Here is a 16,746-nt window from a genome sequence, read left to right as displayed (position 1 = left end):
CATGATTCTAAACTTGAATACCCAGAAAGATTTCCATATATCTACAGAGCACAAAAAAAGAATTATATCTGAAACCATGAATATCCATTTCAAAATACTTTTTAAAGAATATAATAAATGCTATATATTACATTTTAAATTGTCCGATTTGTGTGGGTTTCCTTCTAAAATTCCTTCTACTCTCTTCTATGCATTTAAGCCTGCTGATGTTTTTTAAATTAGAGAACAGGATTTGAAACCACGTTGTTGATTTATTTCTATGAATAAGCAAGAAAATGGAAAAGTGATTGAAGCTTTATATTTAAATATTATCAAATTACAAAGAAAGGGAGGAAGGTCATAAAATTAATTTTACTATGTGACAAAACAGTTATCAAGTATATATTTGGAGATAATTTCATTACAAAGTTAGAGATGATACACATTTCTAACAAAACAGTATCTTGTTGGATACATATGTCCAATGATGTTAAATCAGTTAGCACAGAAAGCACTCCAGAGCTGACATTTACACTTCACAATTAGAAGAGACAACTGATGTTTGTCACCTAACAATTTTAATTATATTTGTCAAATGTCTGCGTGATGGTGAAGTGGAAGACAATATGCTATTTTTGTCATCAGTAAACAGAATGTAAAACTGGGGAAGATTTTTTTTTATCTAATAAATTCATACTTTGAAAGAAAACAAAGACATCAGCTCTTATTGTGACTGAAAAATTTGAGAGCTTTGTTTCACACTTGCAAAGTTAATTGATGTATATCATGGACACCTTGTGGCATATACAAATAAGTTTTGGCATAGAATAGAATACCACAGCTAAAGAGAATGTTAAATGATTAATTCAAAATAATTAATTTAATAAAATTGAAAGCCTATTAATTCTAATTGTTTACCATTTCATACAGAGAAAATGGCAGAAAGTATGTTACACTTCTAACACAAATTGAAGCAAGGTGGCTTTCCCATGAGAAGAGTTAGCTGTATTCTTTACTCCTATCCTTTTTTTACTTGAGTGAGAGTAAAATTATATTACACAGCTCAAAAATCAGATATATTTTAAAATTAATAAACTCATCAATCCCTTATAGAATATAAATATAAGCAACTTTCATTTTTGGAGAAAAAGCCAAAAGAATGATTTAACTTTTTTTGGAACCATACAATGCTTTGGGACACTGCAAAATTTCTTAATAGAAAATGAATTATCTTTGGATCAGCTTTGTCAGGAAAGACCAATAATGATCTGAAGTTTTTAAAGGTGAACTTCAATGAATATTTTTCTGAAATCTCTAATAAATTAAATTGACTTTGCAACCCATTTGATATATCTTTTATGTCTCTGACTGATGAATTGACAATGGATGAAAAAAGAAAATTTAATTGCTATATCAATGAGTTTTGGACATACCTTAATTCAAAAATGGCAACCTTACACATTTTTGACTAAAATTTTTTATATGACTTTCTACTCTCACAATTTTCTACCACATGTTTGTGTAAGCAAGCATTATTATTTGCTTATTTTAAATCAAAATATAGAAATAAAGTTAATGTGTAATTAAATTTAGAACTATATCTAGTGTTGAGTCAAATATTGCAAACCTTTACTCAAATGAAAAGTTCAACATCAAAATTAAATTTATATAAATATGATTATTTTTATGTAAAGCAACTTCCAAGATGAAACATAGTTCTTTAGATAATGTCACTTATAAAAATTTTTTTAAATAAATATGTTGTTGAAATGATTTCTCTAGCTAGTATTTATGTAGTGCCTTAAGGTTTGCAAAGTACTTTACAAATATTATCTCTTTTTATCCACACAACAGCCCTTGGAAAATGAGGTGTTGTTATTTTTCTTATTTTATAGAAAAGGAAACAAATTAAGTGATTTGTCCAGGGTCCTATAGTTAGTAAGATTCTGAGGCAAGATTAGATTTCAGGTCTTCCTAACTCTTGGTATAATGTTCTTTCCACTGTGCCAAAGCATAGGTAGGTAATTGTTGTTTGAATTTTTGTTTTCTTGAAGATGACCATGACATCAGGGATGTGATGCCATAATATGTAATAGAATTGGGTTTAAATGAGGGCTGAGGGGAGCAGGCTGTGCTCAGTCACTAACCTTATTTTCTCTTCTGGAACTATCTGGGTCCAGTGGTCAGATATGGATCAGGATGACTGGAGGTGACCCTTGATGCAATGGGAACTCTTGACCTTTAAACTAGGGTCTTTAACAGCTCTCAGTTTGATTGAAGCAATGGCCATTCAGTTATTAAGGCAGGTAAGAAAGAAAAGAGGCAAAGAGTGACCTCTTTAACCTAGTCAAAAAAAAAAATCAATCTGGGAGGAGATTAGGGTTTCTAGCCAAAACAGAAACAATTGCTATTTACATTCTCTTTTGACCAATCAGAACAATGTGGGTGTTGCCTCAGTTTAACTTAGCTTTAAAAGGTCAAGTTCTCCCACTGCTTCCAGGACCATCTCCTGTGATCTTGATCCGTATCTGGTCATGGAGGAGAAAGTGAGGTTGATGACTCTGCACCCCACCCCTCACTTAAATCCAATTCACTCACATTCCATGATATCACCTCCCTGATGTCATGGTCCTCTTCAAGAATAAAGAACAAACAACAAGCAACGTGAGTAATAGTAGCTGCTGCACTGCAGGCCAGTTGTGCAAAACAGCTCCTGTCTCCTCTCCCTCTGCCTTTCCCTCTCCCTCTCTCTGTGTCTACCCTGTCCACAAAGGGTATCACACCCTCATCTGCCTGTGCTCCATCTAAAGGAATGTAAATTTTGATAACAGAAACCTGGCAAGATATCTTGGGGTTTACAAGTCTTAAATCATTCTGACTCTTATCTTTTGGTCAACAATAGGTTCCGGACTAAACCCCACTTGATTATGATTTGTAGATGATGATAAGCACAAAATAATTTCTTTTAATTATTACAGAAAATGCTGCATGAAATACTTGTAATTATTCCCTTATTTTTTAATTTAATATTTATTTCCCACTTAGTTATAGAAAGAATAGCATTTTATATTTTGTAATTATGATCCTATAATTCAAAATTTATTATGGAGCTTTTAAAGCATAAGTTATCATTGTAGCTATAGTAAATACTTCTTCAATAAATATAAAAGAATATTATAAGTAGTGTATTCAACTACCCTGGAGGTTCACAACACATTCTTGTTATTGTTGCTGAGAAAGGGGTTTGAGAAACAAAAAATAATGTAGGGAACTGCGTAGCAAAATGATTCCTACAGTCCTTTCCAGTTCTATGATTCCCCTTTCCTGTTACAATCTCTTCCTGTTCAGTTCACTTCAACAAATTGCTCTTTGTCATTTACAATGTCCTATTATCACATTTTGTGACCTGGATGAGCCACGATTCTCAAAAGCTATATCAATGGAGCACAAACTCTGAAGAGAACAATCTGGATAAGCTTCAAATACATTTCAGATGATAGAATGTATCTTTATGAAATGAGTACCAAATGAACTAAGGAAAAATGTCACAATCAGTATATTGACTACTTAGTGATGAAAAATGTTCTCCTGTTTTGGCCAAAACTATATATGAAAGTATTCTAGTAAAGGCATAGAGGATCGCTATCTGTGCTGATGGAAAGAGTAATCACACATGGATCTTTAAAACACATGACTCATGAATTTCATCACATTATGGAAGTATAGATTTTAACTCAGAAGACGTGTTCAAATCCAACTTTGCCACTGCAACTTCTTTGCCTTTGGGCATGCCACTTCACCTGTTATAAGAATGCTCTGTACCAATGATGATATATCCTGCTTAGAAGATCAGTCCTAAGGAGTTTTACCTGTGGCATTAAGATATTACATGATTTTCCAGAGTTAGTATCAGAAGCAGGATTTGAAATTAGGTCTTTTAACTTCACAATTCAACCCACTACTATGATGCTTATAAAAGATCCTGAAGAAACATAGTACAGAGGGAAGAATACAAAGTGCACAAAATAGGGTGCTGCTCTGAAAATGCTAGGAAGATAGAACATTTATGGTGGAATACACTACCTAAAGAGATTATGGTATAATAAAATCACTTAAACCTGTTTGCCTCAGTTTCCTCATCTGTTAAATAAGCTGAAGAAGAAAATGGCAAGCTACTCTAATACTGTTATCAAGAAAACCCAAAATGAGGTCAGAAAGAATTGAACATGACTGAAATGACTGAATAACAACAAAATTCAGATCTAGAATTGTCCTTTTGGAATACAGGGCCCAACATCATCCAAGAATGTCATAAAAACCAAATCACTCCCTTTCTCAGTCTTTAAAATCCAAGTGTAAATTTCCCTACAAGGAACTTCAAGGGTACCCTCAAAGGAGAAAAGAGGAGGAGGAGGAGATGCCACCAAGCATTATGAGAAAGGCCAGAGAGATACAAAAAGAGATGATGAAATAGCATCTCTTTTACATCTCAAAGAGAACATTGCATGACGTCAATGGCCTGTCCATCTTGATCTGCCCAAGCAATGTGCCTGCATCTTTGCCCTATTTGTGCCAGGTATATGTCAGGGCATGTTTAAATGTGGGTTGGGCAACCTTTCTCCAATTGCCTGCTGAACTGGAGAATTTGCCCAGCTAATGTTAGGTTTGAAGATACCATCCCCACAGCTAAGGTCATAGTTGCCTAATTTATTGCATACATCAGAAACTCTTTTAACTGAAGCCCTTCTTCCTTTGTAGCCTAATAATGGGTGGAGAGAAGCATTGTTTCAAAACACAATAAATAATAATACCAAACTTAAATAACCTTGTCCATCTTCAAAGGAGTTTACAAATAAAGGCAAATTAAAACCCACATCAACCACCTCCAGCCTTGGGAAAGATCATGCCATAGAGAAGTGAAAGGGAGCCAATCATGAATTTGCCAGATGGCAGAATTCCTATGAAACTGGAAACAATCCTGGATTAGCACTCAGAAAATATAGATTCAAATCACAATCAAGCTGTGTGATGTGACACTGATTTCACCTCTCTTAGTTTTCTCTTCTGGGTAATAAGGGGCTTGGACAAGTTAATCTTTAAGACTTATTCTAGCTCTAAAAGACTCAACTCCTAAGAAATGGAATGTTCAACATATATATAACAAGACCATGGGAAATTCCTGGTTGTCTTTGTTTGCTTGGTTGCTTTTATGTGCTTTAATGATTTGAACTGAAAGTTCCAATTGACTTCTGCCCTAAGCTAAGAGACTCAAAGATGGACTTTCAGAACTGGGAAGAGTCATAGAGAACAACTAACTGGTTGAGGCACTGGTAACTGACTGTTGACAGGACTCCTGCTCTAAGTGCAGGCCTGAGGCTCTTTTTAGCTAAAATAAACGAATAGGCCTGGACCTGTGAGTTGACTCATTTTATTAATGTGTTGCAATTGAACTTCAGACAATGAGTCATTAGTTTTCCTGGTTTCCCCTCTATCTTAGCCCTTCCAGGCACAGAGCCCCCAATGGGGTGTCTTTCCTGATCAGCATGCCCCTCTCTCTCAAGCAAGCTATATTCTTCCTTTTATCCTTTCCAATACCACATCTCATCCCCTGAGGGTCGGACTCTTCCTTGATTTCCCAGATGTCAGTTACCTAATCATTATATTAATATGCTGAAGGAATTACATTATAACAGCATTTAGGGTCCTACTTCTGGTTCCAAGTTACATTTGTGTTAAGAGACACTTTCTAGAAACAATAAATATTATATAAAAATGAATGTCATTTGGGCTATTGTATTATATTGGAAGCAATCAGATACAATGAAAGGGACTTGAAGTCTATAGGATCTGGTTTAACTCTTAGCTCTACCATTTATAACCTTGGAAAATTATTTCACCCCTCTAGTCTTTTTCTTCACCTGAAATATGAGAGAATTGGACCAACTGATCTATAAGGTTCATTGCAGCTATAAATCTTTGATCCCATACATTTATATATATATATATTATATATATATATATATATATATATATGTATATATATTATAAATATATATTAAATAAAATGATAAATGTGTAAACTAGCATAGATGGGGGTGATTCTTACTTAAAATGAATATGTATATGTATGTGTATGTGTACCCAATATTTAGAGCAGAAGTTCCTAACCCTTTTGTGATCTGGACCCCTTGACAGTCTGTTGAAATCTATCAACCCCTTCTAAGAATAATATTTTTAAATACATAAAATAAAGCATATAGGATTACAAAAGCAATACATTATATCAAATTTATCAAAAATTAATAAAAAAAAAACAAAATCAAAGTCCCCAGGTTAAGATTCCTCTGGTGACAAGACTAGTGAGGCTCTTCAAAAACTTATTTTCCATGAGCAAGTCCAGTCCATTCAGCAAGTCACCAAGCATTCATTAAGTGCTTGCTATGTGCCAGAATCTGTGCTGAGTTAGAAATACAAAAAATAAGCAAGAAGAGCACCCTTGAAGAGTTTTCATTCTAATTGGGAAAGGCAACATATAAATGGAAAGAGAAAACTAAGAGGGAGGAGGAGAAGAAGGTGGAACGAATTTGACCCATAGAGTCAGGAGCAGAGCCTAGAAAGGGATGAAGGAGTAAAAATGACTGACCTGAATGCTTACTTAAAAAAAAGGAGATTCTAGGAGGAAGTAATCAATCAAAAGAAGGCTGCAGGGGCAGAGGGGTCTTTCAGGGAGAGAAGGGTGTTGGAGAATGGTGAAGAAAGCAGTCTGGAGAGTCAAGTACAGAAAACAATATTAAGATGGCATTTCTTTCCACTTCCACTGTCCCTCCACCAAAGCTGCTCTGGTCCAAAGCCCTCATTTTCCATATGGAAAAAAAAAAACTAAGGCTCTTTTGAAAGATAAACTGACTTTTCCAAGTTAACACAGCACATAATAGGAAAGGTAGAAACTAAACCCTGGAGTCTCTCCAATAAATCTGTAACTTTATTTTCTTATTTGTATGAAAAATTCAAGCTGACCAGGTTAAATTGTAGAGCCATATGACTGCTGTCCTTCATGCTCAGAAGATAAAAACTGATATCACCATACTGAACTCAAGATATAGAGTATCCAACTGTAGTTGATTAGATCGATACAAATTTAGGAGTTTCTACCAGAGGTCATACACAAACAGTCCACATGAGCAATTGGAATGTATTCTCTAAAATTGGACATCTTGAGTTTCTTTTGAGATACTGCAATTCTTCTTCACTCATACAGCACAGTACCTTCTTTGATGTGGCCATGTCATGATGTCCTTTGCCAGGGCCTCCCACATCATACAATTGATTCCAACTAAATTTTTGGAATTTAGCGGAAGAAGATGAGAAATCATCTAAATTTGTCCATTCATTTAACTGAGAAATATCCAGTACCATACAGGTAATAATGAAATCAGAATTTAAATTCTTTTTCTCATTCAGGTATTCTTTTTCAGGTATAGGTTGAATTAAATAACCTTAAATGGCAATGGGCTCCCTCTCAAGTGGATCCCCCTACCTAAAACATGTGTAGTACAGGGCATTTTTTTTCATATATATGGGTTTGACTAGATAAACACTGTGGTTCCTTACAACTCTGGAACTCTGAGTCTGTGATATGACCCTCAGTTCTATCTTATGACCCTTATGATTGATATACCATATCTCTGGAAATAAAACTCTGAATCTTCATAATCATTTTCATGCTTCTGGATCTTTCTGATGAGGCATCAGCTGCCTGGAAACTCTCTGCTTTCCAGTATGTGAAATTTCAGACAACAATATGGATGACCCTAAAACAACCTATGGCAGACATTTCATTGATATAATCTTCAGAAACCACTATCACTCCTGATCAGTCAGATACAATAGAGTATGTTTCCATAAAAATGGTTTCAAGTCATTGTCAATTGTCTTAAGGTTTTAGGGTAGGTTGCCCCCCATGACCTATTTGAAGTGTATCATCCCTCTCTTCAATAGCCCATTTCCCACATATCAACTTCTTTTTTTTTTTAGGTTTTTTTTTACAAGGCAAATGGGGTTAAATGGCTTGCCCAAGGCCACACAGCTAGGTAATTATTAAGTGTCTGAGACTGGATTTGAACCCAGGTACTCTTGACTCCAGGGCTGGTGCTTTATCCACTACGCCACCTAGCCACCCCCATATCAATTTCTAAGACAATCAATGAACATTTATTATGCTAAGCTCCAATTAAAGACTGATATTTCCTCATTACTTACTATAATTGCAATATCATTTATTAATCAATTTGTTCTGAGTCTCCACTCCAGTTTGTTAAATATAATCTTAAAATTAACTGAAGAAGTCTGTTTTCCTATGTTTGCTCATCTTTCCATAGATGTAAATTTAGATATAGAGATAGCTATAAATGTACATGTGGATGCAGACATGGACAAAGACATAGATAGACAGAGATAGTTAGGATAGTTAGTTTTTGTCCTTTGATATCAAAGAAGACAAAAATGACACCACTAGAAACAAGTTACAGTGTGTCTGACTGTGGCTTACCAGACCAATACTTGAAATGCTCTACCACAGGTCAGGCACAAATAATTCATGTGAACCACCTGAGATTACTCTAAAAGGTAGGTATAGATTTGTAATGAAATGGGATATATCCTAATCTTCTAGCCTTAAAGAAGCTTCAAGATTACAGACTATAATTTATTAACATTGTAACAGACAAGAGAACAAAGGCATAAATAAATATTTAAATTTCATCAACTATGAGAAAGATCAGTCAGAGTAACCTTTGATTACTACTGCTACTGCTGCTGACTTTTCCTCCTTTCTGGAAACACAAACTCATCAGTTAACTCTCTGGGATGCTAGTCAAAGTCTCTTCTCAAGAAAATATCTTTGTTTGTATCTGAAAAACAAGAATTGAAACAGTTCTCTCAGGAAAGAAGTTATTGTAGTTATCCATCTCTGTCTCTTTCTCTCTCTCCCTCTCTCTCTCTCTCTCTCTCTCCTCTCTCTCTCTCTCTCTCTCTCTCTCTCTCTCTCTCTCCCCCCCCCCCTTCAGACAACAGTCAAAATCTCTAAATGGTGACAGTTTAACTATCATTCCCCCAAGTTTTCAATGATTCTTAAAACTATACTAACGGTGCCCATAATTTCTGTGAGAGGGGCCTTTGAAACTGGTATTACATCATCAACTTAGTTTAACCTTCATTGATGCTACAAGTTTGGACACCAGAATAACATTCCTATCAGGTACATTCACCTCCAAGGACTAGAATGCCCAATAGCACCACATAGAGTAAAGATACTAAAGGACCTTAGAATCAAAAATGTACTGGTCTAGAAGGAAAATCAGGGGCTATCTGATAGAAGTTCTAGCTGATACAGTATCTCTGAGAAGTAGTCTTCCAATCTTGACTACTGCTGCTGCTGCTGACGATGATGATGATGATGATGATGATGATGATGATGTTTGTCTTTCATTCTCAAAAGAAGTCTATGACATCAGGAAGGTGATGCCATGACAAACACACAAATAGGATTTGAGTGGGGGTGCTGTCACCAGTCTCACTTTCTCCTCCAGAATCATCTGAATCCAATGGCCAGATATGAATTGGGACCATTGGAGATAGCCAGGGATGCAAGACAATCAGGGTTAAGTAACAGCTAGTAAGTGTCAAGTGTCTTGAGTCAGAATTCAAACTCCCATCATCCTGACTCCCAGATCAATGCTCTAACCATTGTGCCACCTAGCTGCCCCAGTCTTCCAATCTGTTCTAGTGAAAAGAAATTCTCCCTCTAATGCAAACCATTCCATTGTTCTCATTGTTATAAAGAACTTATTTGTAATAAACTTGAAATCTCTTTCTCTGTAACTTCTACTTATTCCTTCTAGTGATTCTGCCCTCTCTTAACCCCTCTCTCACAAGACAACCTTTTATGATTTTAAATACAGGAATTATGGCTCTAGGAAGTCTTCCCCTCTCCAAGCTTTATTTTTAAACCAAAGATCTTTGAGGTGATCTTTGAGGGTTCATGAATGATAAAGATACCACAGTAGAGAAGATTCCAAGACAGAGGGAATGAATATTTCAGAATATAGGACAGTGTTTGAATTCTAAACCTAGAAAAATTCAAGACCAGTCAAATTTATTTTTGAACATTTAGAAAAGGAAATATGACCATAACAAAACAATAAAGGTTTATCAAACAAGTCACACTGGACTAACTTTATTTTCTCATTTGGATGGCTTGTTAAACTAGTAAAATAGGGAAACCCTATAAACATAAAATAAGTACATTTTCAGGAGCAAATATTTGACTTTTTTCCCCCTAATCTCCTTCTGGCATATGAGAAAGACAAAACCTATACTTGAAAATCTCCAAAATTAGGTGATATAACATTACCTTCAATAGCTTCTCCCAAAGAGGTGGTGGGGGGTTTTTTTAGGGTTTTTTGCAAGGCAAATGAGATTAAGTAGCTTGCCCAAGGCCACACAGCTAGGTAATTATTAAGTGTCTGAGGCTGAATTTGAACTCAGGTCCTCCTGACTCCAGGGCCAGTGTTCTATCCACTGCGCCACCTAGCTGCCCCTAAATTTACTGTTAATATATCTTTAAGAGTTAATGAAGCTAGTTAATGTAGCTAGGTAGCACAGTATATAGAACATTGGCTCTGGGGTCAGAAGGTCCTGAGTTCAAATCCAGCCTCAGACACTTAATAATTACCTAGCTGTATGCTAGGTTGGGCAAGTCACTTAATCCCAATGCCTTGCAAAAAAAAAGGATTAATGAACTATTTCTAGGACTGGATAACAGCTACAATTATCTACATTTAAAACTGTTTAGCTGACAAGATCAATGAATGATGATTAATGCTTCAGTGTCAACTTAAGGTAAAATCTCAGTGGAGTTTAATCAGACTTTCTTTGTGGCCAAGTTATAGCCAATATTTTTTTTTATCAATTATGGGATATATGACATTCTTATCCAATTTGAAAAATGAAATGAATCTAGGAGGAAAAGTTAATATGCTAGATGAAAGAGTCAGGATGCAAAAAAAGATGTTGATGAGCTACAATAAAGGATTAAAATTTAATAATACAAAATACAATAGAACTAATCAATTAACAAGCATTTCCAAGCTTTTCCTATGTATCATTCACTGAGCTAACTATTGAGGATACAAATAAAGTAAACAAAATAATTTCTACCTTTAAGGAATTTGAATTCTAAGGGGAAAGACAACACATCCACACATAAGTACATATTAGATGGAAAATAGCTGTAAAAGTGAAATGTAGAGGAAAGGAGAAAACCTTCTGGTAGAATGTGGAATTTGAGAAAAATCTTGAAGGAAATAAATGGGTTCGAAAAGGCAAGAATGCAGAGAGAACATTCCCAAATATAGGGGACAATCAGTACAAAGATAGAACATATTTGAGGAACTGCAAATAAGTTACTATGTCTGGACCACAGATTGTAGAGTAGAAAGTAATGTAAGAAACCTTCCTCCTGACATTACCCTTAGTTTGCACTGCATATGTATTGCATATGTACAATTTGGGGGCATGCTGTATCCTCAGAAGAAAAAGCAAGACCATTTAACCTAATCTCTACTTGAATATTTCATTAAGAATATTTCCAAAATTGGAAGACCTGTTTTGAAAACTTGGTTCTTTTATGTGATCTTTGGACAAGTCAGATAGTAAGTAAGCAAGCATCCCTGAAGCACCTACTGTGTACTATGTGCTAAGCATTGGAGAAATAAAGACAGCAAAAAAAATTGTCCCTGCTTACAAGGAACTCAAAGACCAATAGGGGAGACAACGATACTGCATCTGTGTGCAAACAAGATGTAGCTGTGATAAATTAGGGACAATTATGGAGGGAAAACACTAAGAATAAGGAAGCTTTGACAAGTTTGGCTGAAATTTGAATGAAGTCAAGGGAGGCTAAGAGGTAGAAAGGAAAAAGGAGAGAGTTCCAGTCATAGACAACAACTAATGAAAAGATTAAGGGCTTTTTTACCTTTTTGTGTCTTGGATCCCTTTGGCACTCAGATAAACCCTACAATTCCTTCAGTATAATATTTTCAAAGGTATAAAATAGAATACATAGAATTATGAATAACTCCTTTCATTAAAATATAATTACCTATCTAATCAAGTTCAGGTTAAGAAATCCTTGCCTATATGATTCAGACCTATGTAAAGAAAAATTTTCTATCAGTTAAGAGTCCTTAAAATACAGAACAGGATAAAAAGGGACTGGGTTTCCCAGGAATGGATGTCTTCAAACAATATGTGGATGCCCACTTCTAATTCTGGTACAGGTTGAATTAGAAGTTCTCTGAAGATACTATCATCCTCTCTGTGATTCTATGATGAAATGGAATATTATTATTATTATTATAGGGATTAATGGGTACAAAGACACATTTGGAAACTTTCCCTTTAGATCCTTGGGGTGGGGGGGAATCACCTTGTGAATCATTCTAGATTCTTAGAGAAATGATTCTAGATAGGGAAGAGGAAGAGTGAAAGTAGCTAGAGGAGAGGCTCTTGCTTCACAGTAAGCTTGAGATGTAGTTTTCTTAAGCAAGGTAAACCTTTGGACTCAATGACTTCAAAACAGGCTTTCTGATGTGTCATGGAGATGTCAAATATGAGCTCATTATGATAATGACCATACATGTGTGCAAACAGCATTCTTGAACAGACTATGTCCCTTGCTCCCCTCCTCTTGTCACACTTTTTCTATACCTAAAAAATAGTAACTACTACATAAATTTTACCTCAGCAGAAACTATTAGAAAATAGACTACGATCAGAACATGTTTTGGGTGTTTGTAAAGTCACTCCCACAAGATCTTGTTAAAAGCAACATGGCAAACTGGAAATTCTACTGATCTTGGAGTCAGAACAGACCTATGTTAAAATTCTGCCTCCGGCACAGATGTGGTTGACCTTGGGCAAATGACTTTAACCTCTCTGAGTTCCTGCTTCCTCTACAAAGACTATAATGAAACCTCTAGTACTTACTTCATAAGATTGCCCTGAGGATCAAAGGAGCTAATAAATATAAAGCATTTTGCAAACCTTAAAGTGCTACATAATTATCAGTTATTATAATTAGCAGTAGTAGAAGTACATATGCTGAAGGAATGCAGATGCAGACAGCTAGATTTACTCTAAGGTTAAGTAATCAATCCCTCTAAATTTTGCAGGGCAGCTAGGTAATGAAGTGGATAAAGAGCTGGGCCTGGAGTCAAGACTTGAATTCAAATAGGACCTCAGAGGATTACTAGCTATGTGACCTTGGGTGAGTCACTTAACCCTCTTTTCCTCAGTTCCTCATCTGTAAAATGAGTAGGAGAAGGAAATGGCAAACCATTGCAGTACCTTGCCCCCCCCCCAAGAAAAGAACTCATAAATGGATTCACAAAGAGGCAGATAAATCAGAAATGACAGAACAGTTACTACACTTTGCAAGCTCTGAGCCTGTCATATTTCCCATCTCATCCTTCTCTACTTCAGAGATAATTGTAATCCCGATCCCTTGCAATATCAATGAGTTAGCAAACCACAATAGCATTTATATTCAATGAGCTCCCAAAATATCTACAGAGATATTCCATCATGGTTAGACTAGGAAGATACCATATTAACCAAAGATCAAAAGTGATTTTGAGGTGAAATGATTCTGCATTTGACCTTTTCTTCATCTGATCTCAGAGAATTTTGAGCATACTTTATTTGCTTTGGATGTTTCAATTAGATGGATGAGTTCATCCACTACAATACAATCTATTTCTTGACAAGATCCGTCACAGTGGGAAGAGACTGGTCTTGAATTCAGAAGACCTGAGTTCCGGTCTTGATTTGGGGGCATGTCTGTTCACTTTTATGAAGTTCAATTTTCTCAATGTAAAATGGGGACTCTTCCCACTCTATATTATAGGAAAAGATTATTGTAGAGAAAGTAAGATGTAAGAGATAGAAGGAACATGAAAGACCATCTAGAGCAACACAGGAATATCCCCAGCATTATGCAAAAATAGTGGAAATTCAGTCTTTTTGGCAGACCTCCAATGAGGGTAAACCCACTGCCTTCTGAAATAACTACTTCTGGATAGCTTAGATTATTAAAAACAATAGGTCCTTTTCCTATAAATATCTGATGACTAATGAATGAAACAAAGCTAAGGGTATAACTAACAGACCTGTATCATTTTCTATATTTTCACCATTTTTTTCTTGTGACCAAAATCCTGCCCTTCAGACATATGTTGTTGTTTATATTTTTTACCATCTTACTTTTGACCAAACTCCACCCTTTCATCCTGTTTGGTTTGTCTTGTGTTTCATTTCTTTATCTTGAATTTAACAAATATCAAATCAAATGAGCATTTTCATATGCACTGTAGAAGAAAAGAGGATTTTATGTGAAATTCTGAATCTCTACAGAACTTACTTTTCAAGGATATAAAAAATAAACATATATCTTTCAAAGCTGTCTTGCTTATCTATGATTCTTCCCAACCTTTCTACAATTTTTTCCTCTCTTTTTTTTCCTGGGAGTGGGGAGGTGAGTGAGGCCAATATTCCTTTATCTTTTTCCCTCCCCCACCCCCAAAAAGGAAAAAATAACTCCTTTAGCAAATATGTATGGTCAAAAAACATAAAGTCTCACATTGACCATATCTAAAAATGAGAATCTCATTCTGATCTTGAATCTATAACCTTTCTGTGAGGAAGTGAGTGAGAAACTTCATTATTGGAATCCAGAGTCCATGCACTCCAAAGCATTTCTAGAATTGCTTGGAGGTCATAAGTTAAAGGATTTTTATAACACTTTATTTTGTACCCCCCCTAATGCATTTACTGTGTGATTTTGTGTATTATAGTAATCTCTATTTATATCTTATTCTATTACTAGAGTGTAGTCACTTTAAGAGCTGGAGTCATTTCCAATCTAAATTTTGTACCTTTGCTTGTGTTTAGATGCATTATAAATATTAGACAGCATAAATATTTATTGGATGAATGAATGAATTGTATATAAATTCTACTTGTAGTCATTAACAAAAGCTCTCAGTTCCCTTTTCTGGAAAAAAATTAACAATCCTCCTACTTACCTATCAAACATAAGTACTTTTGTATATTTTAATCTTTCAAGGTCTATAAATCCCTTTGAAGACAGAAAAATGCTCGCTATTATTATTATTATTATTATTAAAATATAATGCTCTCAATCTTTTTTCCACAAGTTAGTCCAGGAATAAAGTATTAAGGGCCAACATATTAAAGAACTTTCTGATATGGGTACCTAAAAATGAGGTAATGTTTCTTATTCTGACCAGCTCTGGGAGAGCCTGGCACATTTATCAACTGGAAGAAAAGGGAAGTCTCACAAAATCTGGGAAAGGTAAAGAAGAATGGCGAAGGACCATTTTCACACTGCCAATTCTTTTGTTTGACCTATGTCTTATTTCTTCAGCTAAATTGCTTTGCCAAATTTTAGAGAAGGTAAGCATAGAGAAAAGTACTGGGGAAGACATGTTACCTTTCAAGAGCCATCATGTGGAGAAAGGAAGAAACATTCTGTTGAGAATAGAAGCAGAAACAATGAATTGTTGTTCAGTCATTTCATTCATATATGACTCTTTATGACTCCCTTTGGCGTTTTCTTAGCAAAGATGCTAGAGTGGCATGCCATTTCCAGCTCTAATTCATTTTATAGATGAGAAAACTAAATCAAATAGGGTTAAGTGACTTGCTCAGGGTCACACAGTTAGTGTTTCACACCAGATTTTAATTCACAAAGATGATTCCAGACTTAGTGCCCACAAGTGGTTAACCTCTCTGGGTCTTGGTTTTCATATTTGTAAAATGAAGACATTAGACTAGATGACCTCTTAAGCCCCTTCCAAATCTACATCATTCCATGAACTTGACAGAACATCATGCCTGCCTTTCTTTTAAAGAAAAACTGCTGGATAATGCAATGGTTAGAGAATGGGCTGTGGAAACAGGAAAGCTTGGGTCAAAAAGCTCAAAGTAGGCATTAACTGAGCTAGTCCCTTAACCTTAGTCTACCTTAATCCTCATCTGTAAAATGAAGCTTATCATAACACTTAACTCACAGGGTTGCTGTGAGGATCAAGTGGGATAGCTTTTAAAACTCCTAGCACTCTGCCCATCACATAGTAAGTGTTTTAAAATGCTTATTTCCTTCTTTATTTTCCTCTGCTCCCACTGGATAACCTTCTAGTTATAAGCAAGTTTGTTGTTATTCAGTGATGTCAGACTCTTAATGACCCCTTTTTTTTTGGTTTTCTTGGCAAAGATCTTGAAGTAGTTTTATCATTTCTTTTTCCCCTGGATTTACAGATGAGGCAACTAAGGTAAACAAGGTTAAGTGACTTGCTCAAAGTCATACAGGTAGTAAGTATCTGAGGCTACATTGAATTCATGAAGATGTTTCCTGCTGCCAAATCCAGCACAGTATCCACTGTACCATCAAGCTGCCCCATAAGTAAATCTTTTACCTCAAAACATTTAGGAAGATAAATGTTTCTATTTGATTGGAAACAAACTAATGCACTGAGATTTGGGATCATTCTCTGTTGTCACCAGACTTAACCAGGGAATAAGGGTTCTAATCCCATTTTTCCTATTAACGTTTTAGGTGATCTTGGATCAGTTAAATCCCTGAACTTTCAGTTTCCTAATCAGGAAAACAGAATAACATTTTGCTTC

Source organism: Macrotis lagotis, chromosome X (genome assembly GCF_037893015.1).
Source record: "Macrotis lagotis isolate mMagLag1 chromosome X, bilby.v1.9.chrom.fasta, whole genome shotgun sequence".
NCBI lineage: Eukaryota > Metazoa > Chordata > Mammalia > Peramelemorphia > Peramelidae > Macrotis > Macrotis lagotis.
The sequence above is the reverse complement of the archived record's forward strand: the minus strand, read 5'-3'. Positions refer to the sequence as shown.